Source organism: Cornus florida, unplaced genomic scaffold (genome assembly GCF_030987335.1).
Source record: "Cornus florida cultivar Cherokee Brave unplaced genomic scaffold, ASM3098733v1 CherokeeBrave_3.0.0_Hap2_Chr04, whole genome shotgun sequence".
NCBI lineage: Eukaryota > Viridiplantae > Streptophyta > Magnoliopsida > Cornales > Cornaceae > Cornus > Cornus florida.
The window spans coordinates 89,504,170-89,517,979 of NW_026775574.1; the positions used below are offsets into that span (position 1 = coordinate 89,504,170).

At 35.1% G+C, this 13,810-nt stretch overlaps 1 pseudogene; it reads right to left on the reverse strand.

Moving 5' to 3' along the window:
* Positions 1-1,184: 1,184 nt before the first annotated feature.
* On the reverse strand, positions 1,185-13,460 carry LOC132302310 (GDSL esterase/lipase At3g48460-like; annotated as a pseudogene).
* Positions 13,461-13,810: the final 350 nt, after the last annotated feature.

Consider the following 13,810-nt stretch of genomic DNA (forward strand, 5'->3'; position numbering starts at 1 on the left):
ACATACAAAATAACGACACCATGTGCAATCTAGTTAGAAGAGTTCCTATTCTGGGGTGGTTATCCGGGAGCTCTTCTTGTGTTTGGTTTAACAGCCCTATTTTCAATAACCATAGGTCATTTAATCCGTTTCTCTTTATTAGCTGTAAGCTTCTGCTTCCATCTCTGTAGTTTTTAATCTTGTTTTGAGAGCGCCCTTAGTGAACTCGCACCCTCATCACCATTAGTTGACGTCAGACACGAGTTCTAGTGATGAAAGCGCAAGCCTACTGAGGGTGCCCTCATGAAAGACTTACTCTTGCATCTAACAATTTAGATGGAATTTACAATGCCTTGTTGAAACCAATGGAGGAAATAAGAAAATGCTCTAATACTGGGATTTTAGGCCTTGCTTGATACAATAATTCCTTTTGTTCATGCTGACATTTTTTTGTTGTTAAATAAGCTTATATCTTTGTCTTTAGAACCACTAGTTATTGAACTTATTTTCTATTGATCAATCTCTACCTCTTTATGAAGCGTTCTGTGCTTCATATACCCCTTCAATATGTTTTTCAGTTTGATATTTTTAATTGAAACTTCTAATCTAAGTACTGGTTCATATATGCTCCGACTTTTACATAAGAGAAATTGAAAGAAAGCTTCTAATATAGCATGTCCATCAAAGTGAGTTCATATATATTTCGAACTCAGTTTTCTCACATTTTATAGCATACTCGTTTTAATAAAAGTTGAACCTCCTAATTTGAGAACTTTCTGTTTCTTCTTAAATCTAAAAACTCTAGTGTTAAATGATCTATCTAGATCTCTCTATTCTTTTGATGGATCGATCATTAGCTTTGCCAAGTTTAACTGAAATTGTCAACTACCATAGTACACAATGTGTAAATCCAGCAAGTCAGTTTATCTCATTCTTTGGTATCTTACTCAGTTAATAAACAATCAAACCTCATTAATCTAATTACCAGTTGTATCAACATTGACTCTTTCGGTCTCTTCCTGCTTATAAAATTTAGATCTTCCTGTTCTTTAGATGGATAGATTCCAAATCGTGCCCAGTTGCTGAATGCTAATTTGTCAAACGAACACTTTTATCCTTCTATGTGATGTGTGAATTTGTGAATGTTCTAATTCTTTTAGATATGAGAAATTCAAGGAGTGCTTGTATTATAATTATAATATATATATATATATATATATATATATATATATATATATATATATCAACTGAGTTGCTACATTTATCCAACTACTGGCTCAGTTGTTGAGATAATGGTGACAACAACTACTAACACTCCCTATGTAATATGATGGTTATCAGTTCATCCCAATTGCTGTTTCCTGCTTAACAAGTAACTGAATGGAGGGTGAGTGAATGATCCATTGAGATATGAGTCAGAAACCGCCTTGTACATTGCTTCAGTGAGGTGAACTCCATCCCAATTGATGTACTGAGAAGGGTTCTTGCAGGAGCTCAAGGCCGGTGAGCCACATGCAGCAAACACATCAAAATTTAATGGCCTGCCACCAGATCCACAGCAAGCTTTGAAGAGCTCTTGGAAACCAAATCTTCCTGGATTCTTCATATGATCGTGTGGTAGACGTTCCAGTAATCAGCATAGACGATTACAGCATGAGGAAACTGTTTCCTGAGTTCTTGCAGCTTGAATTGGAGGATGGTGTTGTGGCTGGAACTCTGCCTGTATGCGCTCCCCACGCACCCAATCTCGTCTCTGTCGTCTTCAGGAGCGATTACCATGGCGAGTGGTAGACACCCCGTTGTGGGCAGACCTTGGACAACAATATACTTTGCACCCTTTGTCAACAATACCTGTGATTCAATCAATACAAATACACTTGATATTTCATGAATTCATAGTTGACTTAGAACTGTGGATCTGCATTGGCGGGAAAGCATAGATAACTTATTTGTTTGGGTAAATCACAAACTTTTTTAGAACAGGTCGGGTCAAATAGCAATGATTCGAAGCACTTCTTTTTACACTATTTCGGAAACCTAAGGACTCAATTATATGGATATGTAAAATACAGGATTTCCAATCCTAGCAGGAAAAGGAGGAAAATGGATACTTAATTTAAAATGAGTAAACAGAATTCTATACTCGATCTCATAGATACATATAGAATTCTGTGGAAAGCGCCCATTTGCCCCATTAGAGAAGATATTGCTGATAAAAGAGAAGACAATTGAGTGCAGTGATTACCTGTAAAAAGCCGGCAATGCTCTTCATGGCAAGCCGTTGGATGGTGGTGTCTGACACAGTAGATCCAAGAGTATACGAGTAGTCATTGGCTCCGATCTCACCAACCCAGACCAATGCATTGTCAAAAGTTGCCCTGCACTTGGGAGTTGGGGTATTCCCTGTACATCCCTGAGCCTCCAGGAACTTGTTGAACCAATTGAGCTGGGTTTGAAGTGACACAGGAGTGATGTCAAGACTAAGGTTGTTCCTAATAAAGAAACTATGTCGTATGGCCGTCGATCCTGCAACCGCAAAGTTCACACCGTTTGATGTGTCTGCCTTTTGGTCACAATAAGGAGGCATGTATGGCAAGGACAGTGCTTGTGATACAAAGTCGATCACAAGCCGTCCATCAGAGTACCGGTTGGTGGGGTGGTGAAAGAATGTGCAGTAGCCTGTAGTAGATCTCCTATCTGAAGGAGAACCAACCCAATCAGCATCTGTAAAACCTTCCACCCTGAGATGACCATTTGATTTATATAGTAATCCAAAACTTGGAGCTTACTTGAAATATCGGATAATCTGAAGAACAGCAATCCAATGTGGCATTCTAGGAGCTCCCATGAATTGACTTACAACACTAATTACATATGAAATATCAGGTCGGGTGATAGTGAGATAAATTAATTTCCCAACAAGGTGACGAAATCTGCCCAGGTCATTAAATACATCACCCTCATCAGACACAAGTTTAGTATTTGAATCCATAGGAACATCAACTGAACAACCACCCAACATACCTGTTTTTTCTAATAAGTCCAACACATATTTTCGTTGAGATTAACTTATACCCTTCTTGGATCAGCAACTTCAATACCCAAGAAATACCTTAAGTTTACCCAAGTCTTTGGTGTAGAATTGATTTTTCAAAAATAACTTCAACTTAGCAATGCTTTCAGAATCATCACATGTGATCACAATATCATCTACATACACCACAAGAAAAATGAAGCCAGCTTTAATGCGTTAGTGAAATACCGAATGATCGGTCTGGCATCTGTTAAGACTAAATTCTAATGCTGCCTCAGAGAGTTTTCCAAACCAAGCCCGTGAAGATTGTTTCAATCCATACAGGGCCTTTTTGAGGCGACAAACAATATGACGATACTCCCTCTGAGCAACAAACCCAGGTGGTTGCTCCATATAAACTTCTTCAACCAAGTCACCATGCAAGAAGACATTTTTGACATCCAATTGAAACAACGGCCAGTTACAATTGGCAGCAATGGAAAGAAGTACCCGAATAGAAGAAATCTTAGCAACAGGGGAAAATGTCTCATCGTAATCAACACCATAAGTCTGAGTGTACCCTTTTGCCACTAGACAAGCCTTCAACCACTCAATAGACTCATCGTGAAGGTATTTAACAGTGTAAACCCACTTACAACCAACCGTTTTGGAGCCCGGAGGTAAGGGAACGAGATCCCAAGTCCGATTATGGTGAAGGGCATCCATTTCATCTACCATGGCTTTGCGCCAATCCAAATTAGAAAGAGCATCCTGCAAAGTCTTGGGAACAAAAGTAGCAGACATTTTGAATAAAAAACAAGATAAAGAGGATGAAACATTATGGTAGGAGACAAAGTTAGAAATGGGATGTGCAATAACACATGATCGAGTACCCTTACGGAGAGTAATAGGCAAATCCATATCGAATTGAAAAAACAAATTACAATCTAGAAGGAAGTATAATATATTTCAGATCCATAAAAGAAGACCACTGTATCAAAACTCAGAGAAGAAAGAACCATCACAAAAGTTTTGCACAGAATGTGTCAATTGACTGACTCATATTTTGCAAGGATTCATATATATATATATATATAGATCCGAGAAGTAAAAGACGATCAAAATTAGGATTTTACCTGAAAAGATCGAATCTAAAATGAGAACCGATGTGGTCCAACAATATGATTTATTATTACGCATGATTTATTTGAGGATTCAGATAAAATAAAAAGGTGTATATTGCAATTTTGATCCATTTAAGATGTGTTTGAATCCATTTGACTTATTGTTTCACGAACATTGGCAAACATTTTTTAGGGATAAAAACAAATTAAAATGGTTAAAGAAATAAAAATCAGAAGCAAGTTCATTGAAAAAACATTTATCTAGAAAAAGAAAAAGAAAAAAAAAAAGAGAGAAGAACCATTCATAGAATCAAAGAAATAATAGAACAAAGTAAAACACATGTTCAAAACACAGAGCCAATAAAAAATATGCACCGAGAGTTTATGTTCAAAGTTTATTTTTGGAGGTTCCAGCTTTAAAGAAAAGTGTTTGTAATTCAAATTTATTTCCATATAAAAAATAATAAAAAAAAGATAACTATTTCGTTTTTTTTTAGATAAACTAGAGTGACACATGTTTGCCACCATTAAAAAATAATTATTATCAGACCATTACTTGTTTCTAATATAATAGACACATAATAGACAAAATTAAAAAATATACAGTAACTACCAAGTAAATGGATCTCTCGTCCTCAATTTCATAGACTTGATTAGGCAAAGGCAACTATAATCGGTGATACTTAGACAGATCACAGACTTGATTAGGCAAAAGCTACCAAGTAAATGGATCACTCCCTTCATGCAAAACGTCTGATCCTTGAATGGAATCTACCTGCCGTCGTTCATCAGACCACCACCGGAGTCACCGATCGTTTCAATTAGGGTTGGGCTGTGCCCTAATTTGCTTCTCACCAGGACAAAAATATCTATAAACTACTTGCCTTTCTAGTAATGCCATGGCCTTAGATGGCATTGTGTTTCAGGTATTAAAAATGCTACTCTGATTCAATTAGCCTGGAAGGGCCAGTAGTTTCTTAAATTTGCTGAATTTTTAATTAGATAATCTCGTCATTCTGTCTATTTTACCCGCCAATCTTAGCCCCACATTGTGCTGTGCAGAATCGCAGATCAGGACTAACATACACACAGAAGACTCCACGACCTTCTAATCTATATTAACCTGATCCAAATCCCAACGGCTAACCATCCCGTGAGTTTGTTAAATACCCATGTCAGGCATGACATGGATATCAGTATGTGTCCGTTATAGTACCTTTGTGTCTATAAAAAAGAATGAAGGGACAAATATATACCTTTAAACATGAGAGTTCCAAGTGAATTGCTACTGTCTAACAGGTAGCATGTAGGCATTTGTTCCCTATGGGTGTCCCTCAAAAACAATGAAGGGACAAATACCTTAGAACATGAACGATCTAAATGAATCTAAGCTTCACTACAACAAAGTTCGAATGATTTAATTTGATTAATTCGTTGCTGCGGACCGCTATATTCATGTAATATATATTTATATTGGGATGACTGAAAAAAAATTGAAGTTATACATATAGAGACGGAAAATTGAAGAATAGATTATTATATTGGGATGACTGAAAAAAATTGAAGTTACATCAAAGAATTATAGGATTACTAAAGCTGCTCCAGCAGGAAGTTTGGTTCGGAAGTTCTCGGCACGCTTTCTTGCTATTTTTTTCTCCTTGGTCTCCCTGAACTCCCATGGAGTTCCTATTAGAATCGGTTTGCGAGAATCAAAAGTTATTTTCTCAAGCATGACGGCGTTCTTGATTAAATACATAGCAAGCTCAACATCATTTGTACGCCCAACAAACCCAATTAATTCCACCACCTTAAGATACTGATGGGGCCGAGACGCAAAACTTCGTCGTATTTTTTTCAGATCTTGCTTGTATAATTCCAACTGTAACAAGGAGGAATGGAGTCATACAGTGACATATACACTTAAGTAGATCATTAGCATACAAAACCAAAATACCAAGCATCAAATCGTAACTCAAGACAAGTTAGAATCATGGCATTGCTAGACTGAATAGAATATAAGCCAAAACGAAACGTTCTACGGGCTGCATTGAGATTGAACATATTATGTTATATATATAATTCAACAATCAAATATTTTGTCTTAGCAACTATAAAATTCATCAAGCATTTAAGAAATAAAATCAAGAAAAGTTTAATTGCTTAGTAATGACAACATGATTACATTAGTATTCCATGCGTTTCAAAGACACAAAATGATAAAAGCATAGAAGAAGACAGAATACAGCGTTAGAGATGAATTCACGCTGTTTTGAAAAGGGTCCTAAAGTAATTGAACAATCATTAGAATAAAGCAAGACATGTAAAACTCTCGGGCAATAAATAATAAATATTAAATCAACATCGGAACAACATAATGATATATATTCACTAACAAAATTATTGATCAATCAATCAGGAGAATAGAGCAAGCTAAACATTGTAAGAGTATTTTTCCTATTACTGGTAAAATTATAATTTGTAATAGCAATAAAGAAGCAATTACTTAGGAAAATTGAAATCTTTTAAGCCGAAGTACAAATGAATCAATGTTTCCAATTGAAATTTCAATTTGAAAAGCAAAAAACCTCACATTTTTAGAAATACGCGATGTAAAGTAAGACTCATTACCTGTAACACAAATTTACTCAAGAAAGGGCACGCCTCTATCAGGGGAGCAAAAACAAGAAGACTTTGATGATCACTTACTCTAATAATTATCAACTCTAGTTGCTTGAGCTTATTAAAGACCGGAAATTTAGCAAACTCGATATTATTCTGAATAAACCAAAGAAAAAGTAGTAAATCAGTACAAATTGATAATTATGTTAAAAAATGAATAAAACAAAAATTAAGGGGAGGAGATAAAAAGAATTAGTTAAACTAACTAACCTCAATGGAGGTCATGTCCAACGTAAGGCTCTCTAGCTGAGAAAGATGGCTTGAAATATCGAAAAAGTTGTTATTAATTAGATAATTGCAGTACTCACCCCCAATATACAGTTCAACAAGCTCCTTGACCGTCTTAAATGGCTGGCTTATTTTTGGTCCAAAATACTTAAATGACACTAGATTCATAGCTGAAATTTCAATACTTTTCACATTGGAGCAGTAAATTATCTCCAAACGCTTCAATTTGAGTGAGTGATATGGAACTTTCAGATTGACCAGACATTCGGATTTTTTCACAGACAATTGCTCCAAAAATGGGCAGTTAGTTAAGCAGTCTTCAAGAACTTGTCCAGTTACCTTCACGTCTGTGAGCAGGAGATTGGTCAGCGAGTTGAACCTAGTAAACCCAAGGGACAATGAATGCAGGTGATCTGTAATTCGGTCCGTGTCAGGAAAATTGTAACGCTCCTTGATTTCCCCACTTTCATAAAAGTCTAACTCAAGTCTTTTAACTCTCTTTTCTATTGCAAAATTAACCCAGTTGTCAATATCAAATTTACTACTGTCATCAAGATCAAATTGAACTCTGAATTGATCTAAACTTGGACCATTGTACGAGTTCAAGACTTGATTAACCCAACTCAAATACAAAGGCTTTTCTACTTCAAGTTGCTTATCACCCAGTAGAATTCCCTTTTGTATATGTGAAGCATCAAAGTTCAAAACAGTAATGTAAGTCCACATATATCTCCATCTCTTTGACAGGAGACTAGTTCTTCCCGCTTCCTTCATCGTCAATAGTGAAAATATGGAAACAACTACAACATCAGGAAGTCCGCTAATACGATCCTCCAAACACAACCCTCCTTTATCATCCTTCTCACTACTCCAAGTAAAGTGAAAAAAAAAAAAAAAAAACAATAAGAGTGCGTAATAACAGAAACAACACGGTGCTGCTGAATTTTTGTAACAAAATGTCTTCATGTAAAAATTAAATAAACAGAGATATACAAATCCAGACACAAGTAAAAAGATGGTACCTTGCGTTTTTAGCACAGCATATTGAGGCGTGTCCATTGGTTTTCTCCATGGGAATTGATTTTGCAGTTTTCTGGATAATTTATCGCATAAATCTGCATAACCAAGAGATAGAAGGAGAAGATGAAGAGATTAGAGATATAAAACAAATTTTGGTTGCTTTATTGCCAACAATTTTATATACCAACTTGGAAAGTAACGTTAAATTGAGTCTGTAGCAACTTGGGAAAGTTATGTTAAATTGGGTTTGTACAAACTTGGAAAGCAAATAAAGTAATAACCTTTTAGTAGGATTAGGCAACTTGATACCGGAATAACCTTTAATTAATATATATATATATGTACACACACTCCGTATTTGATACAGGTTTAGGGCAACTTGACATTTGGAAAAGACGTCGAGGCCCGTTGACGGAGGTTCAACGTCATAAGCCCGGTCCAATTTTTTTTCCCGGTCGAAGCCCTTTCTCTAGAGAAAAAAAAAAGGAAAAAGAAAATAGAATAATCACCGGTTTGCTACGTGGGCATATTTGGAAGAAAAAAATTAATATTCAGGTTCATTAGTTTGAAGTTTCGCTTTATCAATAGATCTATTAGATCTAGCTAGTAGACTGAATATGATGACTTTTTCTTCATTAGAGGAAAGTACAAAAAGACACTGCCATAGTTTCAAAAGTACAGTATTAGTGTTTGGTTCAATGTCTTATAAACAACTGTCAGGGAAGTAAAAAATAAAAAATAATAATAATAATAATAATAAAACAAATAAATAAATAAAGACAAAGAAAATTCTCGATAAATAAAAACAAAGAAAATTCTCTTCAGAAAATTATACAGTAAAAGAAAGCTGGTTCTCTATAATAAAAATAAATAAATAAATGAAACTGTAAAAGAAAGTGTTGAAAAAATTACATAGATCACAACATTCGATGTTTCGTATCTGACAACTGACAAGAACGAAAAATATAAAATTTACCGTACAAATTTTGATGATGAAAGCAAAACTTACAAAATATTGTAGATTTGTATTACAGATCTTGTAAGTGTTGTGCCTTGAGACTTGAGAGAGACACGCAGTTGTGCGCGGGAAGTCTAGGATTAGGGAACTTGATACCGGTTTAATCTATAGATTCAGATTTTGTATCGCATGCGCGGTAGAACTGAACAGCAGCAACATCTGACACGCCGACGTAGGCTTCTAGTTCAGGGTTAATTATTATGTCTCAACAACTTTACCAAACCAACGGTTGAGATGCTTTAAAATCTAACGGCTGACATGAAACTTGATGTGTTGATACAAATTATCAATTATTTGGGCCTTGGTGAGTTGGGCCGAACTTATTATACTCATATAGGATTACACGTTTTAAAACTATAATGGATATCCGAATGGGCTTCCTTACGTGATCTATTGGTCTTGCATTGTCCACCTAGTGATAGTGTGAAAAACAAAATAATTTCTAATTATGAAGGTTACTTATTGAATGTTTAGTAGTAATTAAATATAGGATTAAGCGTAAAAAAATTTCTGATATATAAAGTTTGTGCAAAAATAATTCATATTTTTTGAAAATATGCATTTCAATTCAAAAAATTTTAAAAAAGTGTAAATAAATCTTCTGACCACTTTTTGATCAAAATTCACATAAAATAAATTCAAAAATCCTATTTTGCCCTTTTCTTTTTCTATTATACCCTTCTCTCCTGCACTCCTCCTCCACCACCACCACCACCAAAGCCACATCAGATTCTTAAAACAATACACAAATTATTCTCACATAAATGAGTAAATTTATGTGGTTCATGTGTTCCAATGTCCACTTTGGATCTGGTATCCCATGTATTTGTTGGGCAGTAAATATTTTACCCAATTCGAAACACTTACTACAAAAATTGATATGCAGTACCAATCACCAAAAGTACTGAGATACAGGTTCTTGTTTATTGAGTTATTACTTCTATATAACTTTAACTTTTTCTTTTTTCCTTCTGTGTTTTGGTAAATAACTGTGTATACATATAGTAGCAAGGAAATGGATACAAACTTGTCCGTTAGAATCTACAATGACAAAACTGAAAACTCCAATTGGAGAAGGATACAACACTGAATTTACCCCTCCATTAGGGATTTTGAGTTGATGGGCAAGGTCTTATGAACCATGCTATGAGATCGCAGTTGGAAATCTTTTATCTTGGAAGAGAGGAGCTCGGATGTAACAGAAAACAGAATATTGTTGACGACAAAGGAAAAAGTCGAATTCATTTTTTTGAAAAGTATGTTGTTCGTTCAAGTCAAATACATAAAGGTAGACAGACAGTGGCTCGAAGGGTAAGCTTAGATATGGAGTACCAAAAACCAAGAGAGAGGAAATAAGAAAAGAATAAATTATCTAAAATTTTTACATTGCCTAATTTTTTTTTAATATTATTTTATTTATATTAAAGAGGGTATTAATGTCTTTTTATATGAAGAAGGGGGTAATTGCACCAAATTAATAGTAGAAGGGAGTTTTATAATACACGGGGATTGTATCGAAAGTAGATGGGAGTTTTTTGTATTTAATCCTTAAATATAAATTTGTAAATTAATTTGCCAAATTTCCTCGAAATAAAAAGGGTTAATTACAATGACACCCCTGAGGTTTGTCATATTGACAATCATATATAAGTTAGACATTTTTTGAACAATGACATCCCGTATCAAAAATTGAATCCAAACAGCCTCTTAAAAGATGTGGAAAGTCAAGATTACCCTTCAATATTTTATTAATTTAAATGGTTAAATATTAGAAATCCTAAATGACGTTTTTACCCTGACACTCTCCCTCTCCTACCTCTCACTTTTCCATCAGAAACCTAACCCAACTCCTTTTCTCTCTATTTTCTCTCTCTATCTGTAATTGATAGTATATAAAATATATATATGTTATACATGTATAATATTCTGAACATAGACACCACCACAGCCGCTGGTCCTCGACCACCACCACCACAACCACCGATCCTCGACCACCACCACCACCACCACCACCATAACCGCCGGTCCTCCACAACAGAAAAAACAGAGGCAACGAATAACAACCATGGCCTCTCAAACCCTAACCCTAATCAAACCCACGGCCTCTCCCTCAAACCCACCACCAAATCCCTAGACCTCTTTGCGCTTAAATCCCTTACCATCGTTGCCGCCATCACCACCAAGAAAGCCGTCGCCATTGAAACCTCGGATCTGGCCGCGGCATCGATGTTGGGCACATCCCTGTGATGACCATGCGCTTCTTCGGATCTTTCTCGAGCTTAGGGGCGAAGGATGTGGTGGAGTCAGCACCACCGTTGTGGCCACCGTTTTGATCTTGGAGGTATATGTGTGTGTGTGTGTGTGTGTGTGTGTGTGTGTGTGTGTTGAAGATTCGGGTTTTGGACAAGTGGTGGTGATTTGGGTGAGAAGGCTTCACGGTGGTGGAGTCGGCGCCGACGGCAATGGCCACCATTATATGTATGTATGTTGAAGGTTTGGTGTGTGTGTGTGTGTTGAAGATTCCGGTTTTGATTAATTGAAGTGGTAATTTTAGGTGAGAGAGCTTCACGGTGGTGATAAAGTAACCACTGTATGACTGGTAATAGATGGTATTGGGATTGGATTTTTTATTTTTATAAATATTATACAAGGATAACAAGGTAATTTCATTATTTAAATTGGTCAATTTATAAGTCAAATGACAACAATGTCAATTCATTACATGTCAGATGTGGCAAGTGACCATTGGGGTGTATTTGTTAACTTTTTCAAACTTGAGGGATGTCATTGTTCAAAAAGAGCCTAACTTATATATGACTATCAATATGATAAACCTTCTCAGGGGGTGTCATTGTAATTAACCCAAATAAAAAACAGAAGGCATAAAGTTTACTTCATCAATGAAACTATAAATAATAAATAGGTTATCTCAAATTTTGTAAACATATCTAGTCTTTACAATATTATTAGAAGTTGGTAAAGTAACTCAAATGGCCAAATAATATTTTAAAACATTCTCCTTCTGTCTCAAAAAAAAAAAAAAAAAAAAAGTTCCAAATTTTCATTTTTTTTTTTTTCACATTTCTATTTTAACCTTCTTATGTTGAAATTATAAAAGGTATACATCACATCACTATGGACCCACCACGGATAAATTTGATAATTCATTCACTGTCAATATGATAACAAATTACTAAAAGTCGTCATCTTAAGAAGTTAGATTCCCAACAACATCCTATACCCTAGATTTAAAGTGTGCTACATGAATTTAATGCGGTTAATAAATAAATAAAAGCAATAAAAAAAATTTCTTTGATAACATTTTTTAATTATATCCAAAAACTTATATATTAGATATTTGCAATAGTCACCCCAACATACAAATCAAGGGGGCTTGACATTCTTAAATTGAAAGTTTATTTTTGGTCCGAAATACTTAAATGATAGGAGATTCATTGTAGAAATCTCAATACTTTCCACATTAAAGCAATAAATTAAGTATCTCCAAGCACTTCAATGTTAGTGTTAGATCAGGAACCTTCAGATTTATGAGACCGTCGAAGTGTTGTATAGACAAATGTCCCAAAAATGGACAATCCAAAGAATGATCTCAATTGTGTAATCGTAATAGATGCGGGCCATTCAAGTATAGCCTTGATATTCTTTTCAGATAGCCGAGTTGCTAAATGTTCGAGCATTATCCAATAGCCTAGTTGGTAGAACAGTTTCCCAAGTAGGTATGCCCATGTTTGAAGCTCCCTACCTAATTTGCTAAGATTTAAATAAATAAATAAAAATTCATAAATGTTCTAATTCTTTTATATATGAGAAAATCAATAAGATCTTCTACTAAATAGTATATAATTTATACATATCAACTTTGTTGCTACATTTTTCCAGCAACTACTAACACTACATATCTAATACGACGGTAATCAGTTCATCCTGATTTATGTTTCCTGCTTAACAAGTAACTGAATAGAGGGTGACTGAATGTTCCATTGAGAAGTGAGTCAGAAACAAAGTTGAACATTTTTTTTTTCCCTAGTTTACAAAGTTGTGCATTGCTGCTGTGAGATGAACTCCATCCTAATTGGTCACGGTAAGGCAAGTATGGCAAGGACAGTGCTTGTGATACAAAGTCGATCACAAGCTGTCTATCAGAGTACTGGTTGGTGGGGCGGTGAAAGAATGTGTAGCCATAAGGAAGGTTTGATACGAAGGAGAAAGAGCTTGGGCTGGTGGTTGAACCCGTGTTGCCGGCGTCAGTATACGTGTCCCTGAATGCATTGATCTGCTTAAAGGGTCGTGGAGGATTTCCAGTTGCAGAAGCCAAAAGAAAGGTGAGGATGAAAGTGGAGGTCAATGTGATCATGAGGTGAACATGGGAAGAGGCCATTTTTTTCTCAAGGCCTTAACTTTTGTAATACCCCTAGTTTTCAAAAGGATAAAATGGGGATTTAATTTTGAATAATACCCCTAGTTTTCAAAAAGGATAGAATGGAAAATTTACTTTTTGTTTTTCGTTGATTAATTTATTTAATTATATGACCTAGTTGTTTTGTTTTGTTAATTGTTTAATTATGTTTATTTAATGGTGTTTATTGGAAATTGTTTATGTGTTTTGAATGATGTATTTGATTTATTTATTTATTTGTTTCCCTTTTTGTTTATTTGTTTTAAATGTTATTATTTAATTTTTTTTTTTTATTGTAGTGGACGTCTTTGGTTTAATACTGTGTTTGTGTA